Here is a 13,944-nt window from a genome sequence, read left to right as displayed (position 1 = left end):
TGCTCCATCACCATGATGAATCTCTATCAAGTTCTGTTATTCTCTACAGTTGCATTGAAGTCTGAGGTCTCATCATTTGTTGCCTTCGTGAGGCCAAACATTGCACTACAATGGTTCGTGCCAGGTAGGCCTCTGCAGAGAGACATTCCTCTGTCTCTGCACCTTCTCATTTATGTCATGCCAAGTCTTCAGTCATTTCCAGCTGTGTCTCTCTGTGTTTTATCACTGACAACATTTTCCATTTCACTGGCCTTAAAAGAGAAAGAACAATATCTCTCAACATGTCTGTTACGGTGTTTGCTTTATTATTGTGGTGGGTTGATGCTGTGACTGGATGCCAGGCACCCATCAAAGCCACTCTGTCACTCCCCTCCACAGCTGGACAAGGGAGAGAAAATATCATGAAAGCTTATTAGCTCAGACAAAAACAAGGAAAGATCACTCAATGATTACCATCAGAGGGAAAACAGACCCAACTTGGGGAAATTACTTGAATTTATTACCAACAAAAATCAGAGCAGGATAATAAGGAGTAAAAAAACCATTAAAAAAAGCTTTCCCCCACCCCTACCTCCTTTCCAGGCTCTACCTCCTCTCCCAGAGACCCATGGAGACAGGGAATGGGGGTTATGGTCAGTTCATCACACTTGGTTCCTGGCGCTGCTCATGGACAGGAGTTCATTCCCTGTTCCAGCACGGATTCTCTCTCAAAGGAGACAGTTATCCATTAACTTCTCCAGCGTATGTCCTTCCCATGGGCTATGATTCCTCATTAACTGCTCCAGCACAGGGTGCACTGCTTCAGGAACAGCCTGCTCCAACTTCCCCACAGAGTCCCAAGTCCCTCCAGGAAACCTACTCCAGTGTGGGCCCTTATCTCCACAGGGTCTCAGGTCCTGCCAGAAGCCTGTTCCAGCAGGGGTTTCCCATGGCATCACAGCCTTTCTTGAGCATCCCCCTGCTCTAGTTGGGGTCCTCCACAGGCTGCAGGGGGATCTCTGCATCTCTATGGGTATGGGCTGCAGGGACACAGGGTCTTCTCCACAGCCTGCACCACGGGCTGCAGGGGAATCTCAGATCTGGCACCTGGAGCACCTCCTGCTCCTCCTTCTCCACTGATCCAGGTGTCTGCAGAGTTCCTCTCACATGTTCTCACCCTTCTCTTCCCTGAGCACAATTACATATGCTCAATTACTCCTCTTCCTTCTTACATCTGTTATCACAGAGGCATTACCACTATTGCTGATGGGCTTGGCCTTGGCCAGTGGTGGATCCATCCTGAAGCCAGCTGACACTGCCTGTGTTGGCAGCTGCTCTCAGAAACCACCCAGTAACCTACAACTACCAAAACCTGGCCACAGAAACCCAATACAGCTAGTCACTTTTCATAAAGTGGAGGATGAATGTCCTAATTATGAAACTTATGCTTCTTTCCTCCTGCATAATGAAAGTGGCTGAATTCCTGCTTGAAATTTATTGGTGTTAACTGTGGAAGATCAAGCTGTATAATTTGTTGGCAATCTTTGCAAAATTAAAAGCAAGTGTATGGGATTATATGCAAAAGTCAGTTACTAGCATCTGCTTCAATGTATTGTAGGAGAACAAAAGGAGAAGGATGGATTCAGAAAGATCCACAGCTAGGTAGTACTCATTAATGCAACTCCACTGCTAGAGAAATGTTCCTCTACTCAGAACATTACCCTTAGAATTAGAAAGACATTTTGAGAAACATCAGGTTTTGTTCTCAGCAATATCTAAATGTTGTCAAATGCAAGCACCTGTAACCAATAAAACATCAAGACTTAGAAGAGAACAAACAGGACAGTCAACAGCTTTCAGGAAGTTCCAGTTTCTGCCCTTTAACTACCAAAGAAGTTCAGATTTCTGGGGAGGTTCATCCGTACTCAGCATCTGATAGCCAGTCATAGCTCCTCGTGACAGGACACTACTTCATCCATTGAATCTGGAAAGAGGTGTGTTCTAGGCCAGAGAGAAATTGGTGATCCAGAAATAATGTTTCACCACAAGTTTATGTATTTATATCTGGTTTGATGAAAGCCAAAGACCCAGATTTTCACACAGTCACCCTGATATGAAAGCAAATTCAAAATGGTAATTCCAGTTGTCAGTTCTCACACTGAATTTTAAACCAGATAATCCAAAATGACCACTCTTAGAAGGCAGGTAAAGTAGCTATTTTTTTCTGTTAAGTGTTAGAACTCGGCTGCATGATTTGTTTAATTGATGAGTTCTATAACTGCTTAATAATAGCAGCATTGGAACAGGCTCCCAGGGCAGTGGTCACACCACCAGCCTAACTGAGCTCAATAAGCCTTTGGACAACACTTTCAGGCAGCATGGTGTGACTCTTAGGGGTGTCCTGCACAGGGTCAGGAGCTGGACTCATTGATCCTGATGGGTACCTTCAAACTCAGCTTTTTCTGTGATTCCATAATTCTACAAACTGTTAAACTGCATTTTAACTACTAAGTAACAGAATTTTTTGCACTCCTTTTATTGAAAATCTTGCAGTTTATGGCTTCAAACTGCTCTCTTTTCAGTTCTGTTGCAGTGAGACATGTGGCTCTCTTTGTAAAAGGGAAGAATTTGCAATTCTGTGACTGAATGTGAAAATTGTTATCGCTCTCTGTTTTGCCTGTTTTTTTCTTGTCTTGCTGAGCAGCCAGCTCTGGCTGCTGCAGGAAGCTCTCTTGTGTCAACCTTGTGTTTGACCTTACAGCACAGGTTGCCCATGCCAACTAGGAATTCTTCTGTGGATGGCTGTTCAAGCTGTAAATTAATTTTTCTTTTTAAACCATCACAAAGATTCCTGCATTGATGAAAGAGGGGGTATACATTTACAAGTGAGTAAGCAGAATGATAAAGTCTCTGAGCCACTCGTGCTGCTCGTGGGAAGGAGAGGCAGTGTTGCATGATGAGGTGTTGACCTTGGTGATTGGCCATAAGTTTCAGATCACATTTCTAGCAAATCATGTTCTTTTTTTTTCCTTCCCTTTTCTAGCATATCCATCCCCTTTGTTCAGGGAAGAAATTCAGACATTTCTTGGATTGCTACATGAGAACTTTCACATTTATTTTCTTCTCCTCTGTGAGATTTTTCCCTTGGAATACAATTTTGAGAGGAATTTAGAGGAGAGAGGGCTGCTGTGAAGCAAGGTGTTAATTGGCACGGGCACTGATGACAGGGCTAGGTCTTTCAGTGAGGTTTCTGTTGTGTTCATCCACAGATTGATGCAGAAATTCTCTTGGATTCATGGATGGTACAGATGGAAAAGTCATACCTGGTCATCTGGTTCATCCACCTCAGAGCACAGGGTTATTCAGCAGGACATATGTTTCTAATATTTTGTTCAACAACTTTTTATAGGCTGGGTCACAAATCATGGGGCTTACACCATCCCCAAAGGACAAGTATTCTATGTCTAATCAAATTTCAGTGCTGGGAAGATTTTTTTTTTCTGCTATAGGTTTTCAATTTGTTAATTTTATTTTATTTAAACTCCCTTATCTCTTCTAAACACTTCCTCTCATTTTTCATATTTGAGTTCTTCATCTGTATCTTTGCTCCTATCAGATCATGGTATTTTAAACAGGGCAAATTGTTGAAGCCTATCTTTATTTTTGCCTGGCAAGTTGCCTTATAAAACCCTCTCTACGTTAATGTATCATTTAACCTTCAGACTTAAACATTTTGGAAAGTTCAGCCATATCCAAAGACTGTATGAGGCAAAAATACCCATGCTCCCTTCCGTGTTAATATAAGCAATATAGTCATTCAGTTGAAGCTCTGCATGCCCATGTTTTGAAGCAGGGCGGGGAGATTTGGCAGGAAGGGTGGCTGCTTACAACCAAAATGCGTCTCTTGACATCACTGAAAAATGTATTTTAGACAAATGATGAGTCCAAAAAAAGAAGTCATCTCTCAGGGGTGCAGTGGGAACTTGTCAGAGCCTGGCTTTTGGCTTTTGAACATGGAAGACCCTCTGTCCAGCTGTGGCTGCTGTGGGATGTGGGACTGTGACTGTGCCAGCTCTCTGTCCTGGTGCTGGGCCGAGAAGACCCCAGCAACCCCCACCTTGCTTAGGGACATGGGGCACCCTTTCTGGTGCCAGCACAAAGCTGGCACCAGGGAAGCAGGAGAAGAAAGGAAGCATAAAAATAGACCTGAAAAGAAAGAAATCTGGGAAGAAGAGGTGAGAGCACTCAAGGAAAACAGTCAACACTAAGCATAGGAAGAGTACAAGATTCTCTGTAACATGGTCCACTGCAGAATTGTGTGCATGATAACAGGTAGAAAGGCATGTATTTCTGTATCCTATGGATATAAGTACCTGTATTTTCAGTCCTAGTTTTACAGACTTAGTTTTTATTTCCAGACTCTTTTCTTGCCTGACCAGACCCTTAAGTACCTCAATTCCCATTTCTCACCTCATGTCCCATGTTCTCCTGAGCACTTTTCTGCCCAAAGGCAGCTCCCTGTTTTCCCCATTTCCTAGATCCCCATCTTCCCAGCTTGCACTCCACTTCTTTTCCACAGCAACCAATTGTATATGTAAACAAATTTAGGGCTGTATTCTTTTATTAAGCAGCATGAAGTGCAGTGCAATATGCAGGATTACTGATTTGTACATAGTGATAGGAATCATGTCTACTGTTATTTCAGTAAGTATGAACACAGTATGAAGAATTTCTCAACAAAAAGTACCATCTAACCCTTCTCATTTCAATGGCCATTCCAGTATTATATTTAATAGTAGTTCTGGGTTTTGATAAAAAGGAAGATTTTGTCAAACTACATAACCAAATATGCTCTTCACCTAGGTGAGATGAAGGAAAAATAAACATTGGTTTATGATTTAAGAGGTAAAGCTAGTTTTGCCTCCAGGGATTTTCCTTCAGTAAGAGGCTAAAAGGCTGCCAGATATTAAGGACAAAGTTGTGATTTACAATATTGGAGTAACTTTCACTGCACTGTGCATTACTAGGCCAGTCATAAAGAAATATGAATTTGCATTTATTAGTCTCCTTGCTGTCAGTATCAAAGCTGCTTTTTAAGATCATTGCTTAGGAACTGACATCACTAGAAAATCATCTACTGTGTCATAAAGTAACATTTTATTGCTGAACACATTGTATGCATTTATTTGCTGAAGCAATTCAATTGTATGTAAAAAAAAAAAAAAAAAAAAAAAGAGACTTCTACATGTAGCCAGAATTTAGAGTGGCAATTCTTTCTTCCTCATGCAGCCCAGCAATCTGCAGCAATCATGCAGCACAGGAAAACCAGCCCTCCTTGTTTTGGGCCCTAAGGGTGCTGAAAGCTGCGTGCTGAGGAATGAAGTGGACATGGTGCATGAGTGAACTACTCATTACTAAGTGCACTAAGATTCCCTTGAAAGACTGCAGCATCTTGAAGTATACTGCACTTCACCTTACATTGAGTAATGACATAAAAGCCACCATCTAATGCTAATTACACAGGCTGAGTCACTGCAACTGCACAGTCCTACCCACTTGTTTTCCCTCCCTGTTCTTCCTGTTTGTGATTTGTTTGAAGTATATAACAACTACCTCCGGACAAGACTGTCTGCTCTGATTATTTCATTAACTAATGCAGTATGGTTCAGTCTTCATTTGGGAGGCTGGTAAGCACTGGGATGCTACTGGTAAACTAAAAAGAGAACACTAATTACAGGGGAGGGACTTTCCATGTAAGAAATCTGTCAAAAGGACATGCCACTGCCAACATGACTGCATTAGACTTCGGAATGTGCAGTCTGTGATAGGACCTGGTAAAGTAATTAACAGATGCATTGGAAAGTATGATTTGGCTAAAGGATTGGTCCGAGATTCATCGACATCTGCAAACTTCTCTGGTGGTTTGTGTAAGTGTTTATAGCTTATATTTTCTTGCCTCTAAAACATTAGGACTGCCCAGAATGAATTTGTTTTATCACTACATCTTTATTCTTGAACAGGAGGGAGAAGCCAGCACGAAAGCACTTGTTTAATTTAAGGGTTAAGCAGGAATTACATCATGCCTTTTCAGCTCTGGTGGCTGCAGTGCACAAGACTAAGTCTCCAAATCTGAATTTCCAGAGTTCAGTTTAAAGAGGATGACCTGGTTAGATATCACCTGCCAGAGTGGATAAGCAGGTCAGTCTAGAAGCCAAGACTCGAGAAAAGAATGTAGAAGGCTCTGGAAGGCCATTAAAAGACATTCACACAAGAGGCAAGAGCAGCTGCATAAGGAACTGGTCAGACTGAGGAAGCTTGAGAGCTGCTACTGACCCTTAGGTTTGGGACCAGAAAAGCTGCTTGATGGATACTCTTGGTGGGAAGAACAGATAGAACAGTAAGATGACTATTCAGTTCCTTTGTCCATCCAGAGCTTTCAATGAACCTTTAAAGGTGATTCTTCAGTCTGAAAATCTTGCAAAGTTTAAGATGACTGTAGTGAAGCTAGAGAAAACTGTAGGTACTCAAATTCAATGCACTGAAATGCAGTCCTATAAGCCCTCCTTGTTGGTCTCTTTCTTCATGTTCTCCACCCTGTAAGAGTTTGCCCCTTTGCAGATGCACAGGAGCCCCAGATTGTCATGGCAGATAAACTCAATGCCCAAATCATGCATACCACTGATTTGTATTTTTGAATGAACGAGTGTGCCTAAACTTCCTGAGATCCTGGTCCCAGAGATACATGAAAAGACATTTCTGCACAGATCACTGCCGAAAGATCTTACCACAGATGGCAACACACATGAGAGCTGCCCTATTTCTAACCAGAGCTGGCCAGAAATTCAGTCCTGACAGAGACAGACATGGACACTTGATTGGGATACTGTATTCACTGGTGAGAAATTGATTACTGAGGTTTGGAAATGCCTATGTGTGGAAAGACTGCACAAGAACTTTGATTTTGATCCTGATGTTTATAACAGAAAAGGAAGAACGGACTGGGAAGACATTCAATGTCATGAGTACTGTACCTATGGACCCAGCAGGATTTGCATCCTAGCAGACTCTTAGGCTGTCTTGTTAAAAATGCAGTATTATTTGCACAATGCTAGTCAACTTCTGGTGGTCTCAAAAAAACATGGCATTTAACAGATTGGTTAATTTGTAATCAAGGTATGGATAAGCCAAACTACCTAGTCACTGACTAATAAGCAAAAAAGTAGGATTTTTTTAGTCTTTGTTACCTCAGGTTTCCTGCCATGTTCTCCAGCTGCTACTTCAAAAATTTTCTTGTGTTATTACCAAATTGCATATTTTAAAAAGTCATCATGCAAAAGCTGGCTGATTAAAAGCAAGTTACTCATCCAACTCATTGCAGCTTTCATGAGTATCTATCTCATAGCAGCCGGAAGAGTTATTTTGCTATAGTGGCATTTTCATTAAATCTTCAATTTTAATTTCTGTTTATCAAGCCTCATTTCTCCAAGGATCAGATGCCTTAAAAATGTATCCAATATTTGATTTTGCCAGCCAATTTCTTTGAGGGAGGAGGTGTAGTATGAAAACTACTAATGACCATCAACTTGTCCCTTTAAAATTCATATTTAATTTTTGAGTTTTTGCTGCATAGATTGCACTTTTACTGATCAAAAAACCTCTCCCTTTTGTACTTGATTTGCCAGAGCAATTAATTCTCTCTAACACATTGCTATTTGACTTGGTTTTTTGCTATTTGACTTTCTTTCCTTTCCACCTATCTATGATTATGAAAACCTGTCATGGTCCTGAAAGAAAATATTGCAATGTTGTTTTGAAAGTAGATGTTCAAAGCTTCCATGCTTTTTCTTTGTGATGAAATAGAGCCCACAGATCTCTGTGCCATCCCTGACATGTGCATTGTGGAAGATTCAATCCATTTTGGGAACCTCAGAAGACTTCTGAAACCACAGTTACAATTGACACACTTCTTTTCTGTAAATATTTACTATCAATGGAGGGAGTGAACAGAAAATTTCCTTTCAACAGCCCCAGAATAAGTTCTTAGTATCACTAAAGGGAGTTATTTTTAGAAAATTAAACCCATATTGTCAGCCTTGTCTTTTGAGAAAAATACAATAATCTTTCCAGAGAAAGATGGCACAATGCTGTCAAAATGGTATTAAACTTTGACATAAGTAGTGTGTTCTTAATCAGTGTTATCAAGATTGGAAACAGTAGAAGTAATTACAACAAATTAAAATAATACCATTTAGTTTGTTCTTTAAATCTTTGATCAACACGGCAAAGACTTATCTGCAAACAAATCTAGTCTTATTTTAGCATAGCACTGGGATGGACTGTTTGAAGTGAGTGGGAGTTACATCTTCAGCAACATTGTTCACCTTCCTTTTTAACTTTTCCAAATAAGAATTTTTTCCATAAACCTAAATAAATTTGAGAATCCGTGATGGACTATTTTCAGCTGCAAAATACTACTGTGTACCTCTGATACAATCAGATAACTGCAATCCAGATGTAAAATAATAATCTCCAAGAAGCAGGCCTAGACAGAGCAAACATCCTGATAGCAACAAGGGAATTATTTTCACTCCCAAATACTTTCCTTTACAGATTATTAGGAAAAGCGGTTGTCGTCTAGTATTCATGTGGAAATTAGAAATCCATTTTCATGAAGAGGATCTATCTTTTCTCTTATAACAACACTGGATACAAATTTTCAAATTTTGTGTTTTGACAGCAAGCTAAGAAGAAAGTAAGAAAAGCAGTTTGCTGCTATTGCAGAGCTGCTTACATTTTGGGTCCCCAGAATCCAGAGTACAAACCATACAAAGACAAAGAAACAGCTCTTTTAGATAATTTTGCCATTAAAAACAACAACAACAACAACAACAAAACAACAACAATTAAAAAACAAAACAAACAAAAAAAAAAAAAAACAAAACCCCAAAAAAACAACAACCAAACAAACAAACAAAAAAAAAACCCAACCAGAACCAAAACCACCTGTGTTCATTCTTTGTCTGCTGGATCTCCCTTACAATGGCAAAACTTTTCATCACTCCTTTTCCAGTTCCAACAAACTGCAGGACACAGTGGAAGTGCTAGAACAGCACAGGTCTTTGCATTCAAGGTGGGGGAAACCACAAACAGCCAAGCAAAACTCTGCTACTTTCTTTCAGTTGTGAAAGCTGAATCCTTTGCCACCCAATCTTCTCTGTCACAGAGATCATGGTGACTACATACGTGCCAGGAAATTTGCTTATTCCTGAGGGGGTTACAAAGGAATACGTGGCCCTAGCAGGGGTAAAACACTCTTTCAACTCAGTCCAGACAAAGGCCTTGGTGTCAGAAGAAGCGTTTGAACTTGCGGCACCAATAATTTCTCACATTATCAGTCATTTGTACCCTCTGATTACTTAAGGAAAAGAATACAGGATGAACACAAGGCCCAACTTCTATTCACTCAGTGGCAGGCTTGTTATCACAAGATGTATTTGTCATCTCTAGGGCACTCATTGACCATGGTCATGAGCTCACCACAGTGAATTGCAGGGATATTCCAATAAACATAATGCAAAAAAGGCAAAGCTGGTGGGAGAAACAAGCCAGTTAGCCATAATTTCCAGTAAAAAAAAAAAAAAAAGTTATAGACTTTGATAAAGATCCATCAAGTATGAAAAGGATGAAATCAGTCAGTTTTCTTTGCAGCAAAAATCACTGTGATTATTTTACACTCACTGGTTATTTTGTTTTCTGTTGATTATTTTCTACTCACTTCCTTTTGAAAGTAACAGTTGTACACAGTAGTGTTTCCAGCTGTTTCATGGGATTAATAATCACAAATAGTCCTTGATGGAGATGTTTTAAAACTGTGACATGTTTAATCAATAAAACAGGAGTAGGCTTAAAAAAGACAAAGTCAGAACTTCCATAGCAGCTGAACAGGTATCAGATTATGTATTTCTGAAGCAAAAATAGCTCAGGTTTTCTCATACAAATCAATGTTAAAGTATTTATTTTCCTTTTCCTCAAATTAACTTTTCAGGTTCATAACCAGAACACAGAACATCACAGACAATATGCTAATCATGGAGTTAAATAGTGAAGCTAGTCCTTAATCAGCCCAACAAAAACAGGAGAGAGACTGAGATGGAAAATCTTATGATCATTTGCATTTTTAATACTTTAAAGATATCACTATCTATCTGTTATTACATAGTGCAAAATAATAAATGCATTGTTAGTCATTAAAATGAATTAAACCCATTCAGATCACGTATGCCACAGAATGCAACTACTTCAGTTAGACTTGGTTAGGTTGAAATTTTTTAGTTTCCTGATCTCTTCTGGAAAAACTTCTAAGGCTTCTTTCTGTTATTTTTCTTTTCCTAGTTGTTGCTGTTGGACTTTTTGTGTGCATGTTCATGAAGTCAACATATGTCTGTATAAAATTTAATAATTTCTGCCCATAAAGGAAAGAAGGAATCCTATATTCAAAGCTGGGGCTGCTTTTCTTCACTGAAACAAACTTACCAGGCATCAGACTAATTTAATCATACCTCTGCTCACTCTTTCTTGCTATTCTATTCGAATAAATATATTCATGCAACTCAAGAAAAATTTTTAAACAATGAGGTTGCAGTGTGAAGGAAAAGTGAATGCTTTTCTCTATTTTGATGTTTCCAAGTGGATTCCCAAATGCAGATAACCTGCTGCTCAGAAGAAAAATGGTATCTCATGTCCCAGAACAACAAAATAAACAAAATTCTTCTGTCTGAAGATTGTATCCTAAACCTCTCCCATTCACAACTTCCTCATCATCTTTTTACAGTGGCAATGGGACCATATTGTCTGAAATGCATTTTGCCTGTGACTTAGAGCTGGTTCTGGGTTTATATCTATCAGATCAATCTACAGAGTGCCATGCCCATGGATATGCTGTGCGTGCATGGGAATTGCCATTTCAGAACCTGCTACAGGCACATGCAGGAGAGGGATAATTTGTGTGGGGAAACTGAAACCTCAGAGCCTTGCTGCACTGTCTGAAGTGCAGCAGTGATGCTGAAGCCCCTCTGATAACCCCCCCAGCCCCTCCTCTGCCAGACAAAGAAATCAGACAGTGCCTGCCTCTCCCACTCCCAGTCTGTGTCCTGGACACAGCCCTGCTCTGCCCCACAGTAGTTGGCAAAATTCGGTTTTATCTTCCCTGTTGAGATGTTTTATGATGGCTTTGTTTTAATGTAAGTCAGAACTTGTGTACACAGGAGATTTAGGAGGATCTATCTGCTCTCTCTTAACTAAGCTGAGGTAGAAAGAAGTACTAAATCTCTTTATCTGTCTTTAGGTGTCATCACTTCCACCTGCAGAAGACCTTGGGGTCTCTGAGTTACAGAAAAAGAGCAACAAGAAGTATATTTAGTTATTAAGTAATAGCTCCCAAATTACTTTGGAAGTAACAAAAAGTGAGAATGAAAAAGAAAATGAAAGAAGATAAAATAATTATTAAAAAGTCCTTTATTTGGAATGGCAGTATTCCAGAAAGTTTTTTCTTTCTCTCTTGTGGTTGTAACATTAGTTTTGCATCATATTTTTCTTATATTTTTCTTATAGAGCAAGTTGCTGAGGTCAATGCAACACTTTTTTTCATAAGACACTTTTTAAGGAAGTCGGTGTAGAAGGTGAATGAATAAAGGGTTGTCAGCTAATACCTTTACAGCCTGAAAAAAAATCATTCTGCAGAATAGGATTTTGTGTTCTCAGGGAATCCAAGTCTTCAGATTTCAAGTCAAAACTCAGATAAAGTGGAAGGGTTTTTTTTTTTTTTTTTTTTTTTTTTTTTTGTTTCAAAATGAGGTATTGCTATCTGTGTTTAGGGAACCTCTTAGTAAGGGCCAACTAGAGGGAGTAATGGAAAACACATTTTCTTTGAGTTCTTTTGACCAAAGTAGGCTCCAAAGACATCTTAACTTCCTAGACTTCCTGTGCAAATTTTATGCACACAGGAAGTGCAATCACATGTCATATTGCTTTTACCACTGAAAGATCTTTATAGAGCAATTTTATTTTAGCTTGTATTTCCCTATTCCTTCCATGAGATGTTTAGTGGGTACTTCTGGGGCACAGTCATCCTAAGGGTATTCCCAATTGATGTCACTGTAATGACAACACAAGTGCTACTATTTTTCTGTTTCAGGGCATTTCTTCCTCTAACAGCCACATAAATTTATTTGCCATGGACTGTGAAACATTAGGATTTTGGCTTATAATCAAAGAATCACAGTAACTGTGATCAGAAGTGATGTGCCCTTTTTTATTAAAAAAAATTTGGCAAATTCCTGTAGTCACATGCAGAGGATAAAAAGGAATTTATCTTTCTACAATATTATCAAAGACTGCAAAAACCCCCAGCTTCTAAAGGACATTCTCCAGTGAAGTATTTGTAAAGGGGGGGTCTTTATGTTTGTGCTGTCTGCCGGTTTTCTGCAAGGTGCCACTTTGTTTTCCACTGCACAGCCTGGATAACATGAGTAACAGTAAAAAGAACTAAATTAGTTTATTTACTTCTTTATGTATTGCTTGTCATGCCTTACTTTAAAACATTCAACATGCATCAATAAACAACATGCTGCTATAACTTTCAAAGTGCAGTGTGTGCACTTTGCCAGTGTTCCAGTTCAGAGACATTTTCTTTTCACATTAGCAGGTACTTAAAAAATGAAAAGAGTATTCTATTCTTTTATTGAACCAGATGTTGCTATAACTTCTTATGTCTTCATGAAAAAGCATTCAGGATTTCACTATAAAGGCTCTAATTATTCCATGTGCACTTACATAACCTTCATTTGTAATTAAAATTTATTTCTGTCTTAATTGTGGACTTGATTTTCTTAACTGGTGATATCAATACAAATGCTTTTTTATGCACTCATAGCCACATGGTGCTAAAGTTATACATACATACATGACTAAGCACTCATAACCACAAATCAGAAGAAGCTTGGTATGATGTTTTTTCTTCTTGTAACTTCAAGACAACCTTATGAAAATCTCTCCATTAATCCTTTTCTTATATTCTGGTAATATATCTGCAATTGCTGGCTTCTAAGTTTCACTGAACACCATAATAAGGTGACTTTGATGTAAATTCAGCAAAAACTAATTCATAGTGAGAAGAAAATATACCTCATAATTCAAGCCATATTTTCTCTGTTCTCTCAAAGACATAGAGTATAATTTTGAAAACAGTTGTTTAGATTGTAGACTTATCAGTTAATCAGACTCATCCAAAAGTTCAATCATCTCAGCTCATCCACTACTGACAAGATCACATTTATGATGGCTAACACCTGAGCATGGAATGTGTCACTTTGACAGTGCACTTCTGTTGCCTTGGTGACAGAGTTGACTAAAGAAGGGCTAAATGTCATGAAGTACCTTGATAGCCTGTCAAGTGTCTCACAATAATTGTGATAATTCATGTGATGTGGAGCTGGGACAAGAGGTCTTCTGAAAGAACACAGGACTGTCAAAGCTTCCTGCTGTTGTGCACAACTGCACAACCATAGATGGTTCTTCAACTTGTCTTTTGGTCCATGGCAAAATCTGACACACATTTGCTCTTTTTCCATTTGCAAGGATTATTTGCAGAGGCAGCTAGTACAAGAAGATTGCTTTCCCAAATTCCCCTGATTATTTTATAATAACTGCAGTATTTCAGTCAGCCTGTATGTCAGCACAGGCATTTAGAATGAAAAAAGGATCAGAATGTAGCAAACTTTCTGGAATGGTCTTTATAGGACAATATATGAGCACATAAGGAAAGAAAACCCTTATCTTTTTTTTTTTTTTTTTTTACACAGTTGTGCCACCCTGCTTTTGATCACACTGGCACTTAGTAGGCAAAGACATTGATCTTACAGAAGAAGAGCACTGTCCTTCAGTCTGCAAGTGCAAGTCCAGCAGCCA

The sequence above is a fragment of the Onychostruthus taczanowskii genome, unplaced genomic scaffold, assembly GCF_017590055.1.
Source record: "Onychostruthus taczanowskii isolate IOZ18803 unplaced genomic scaffold, ASM1759005v1 scaffold158, whole genome shotgun sequence".
Taxonomy (NCBI): Eukaryota; Metazoa; Chordata; class Aves; order Passeriformes; family Passeridae; genus Onychostruthus; species Onychostruthus taczanowskii.
This window is presented reverse-complemented; position numbering follows the sequence as displayed.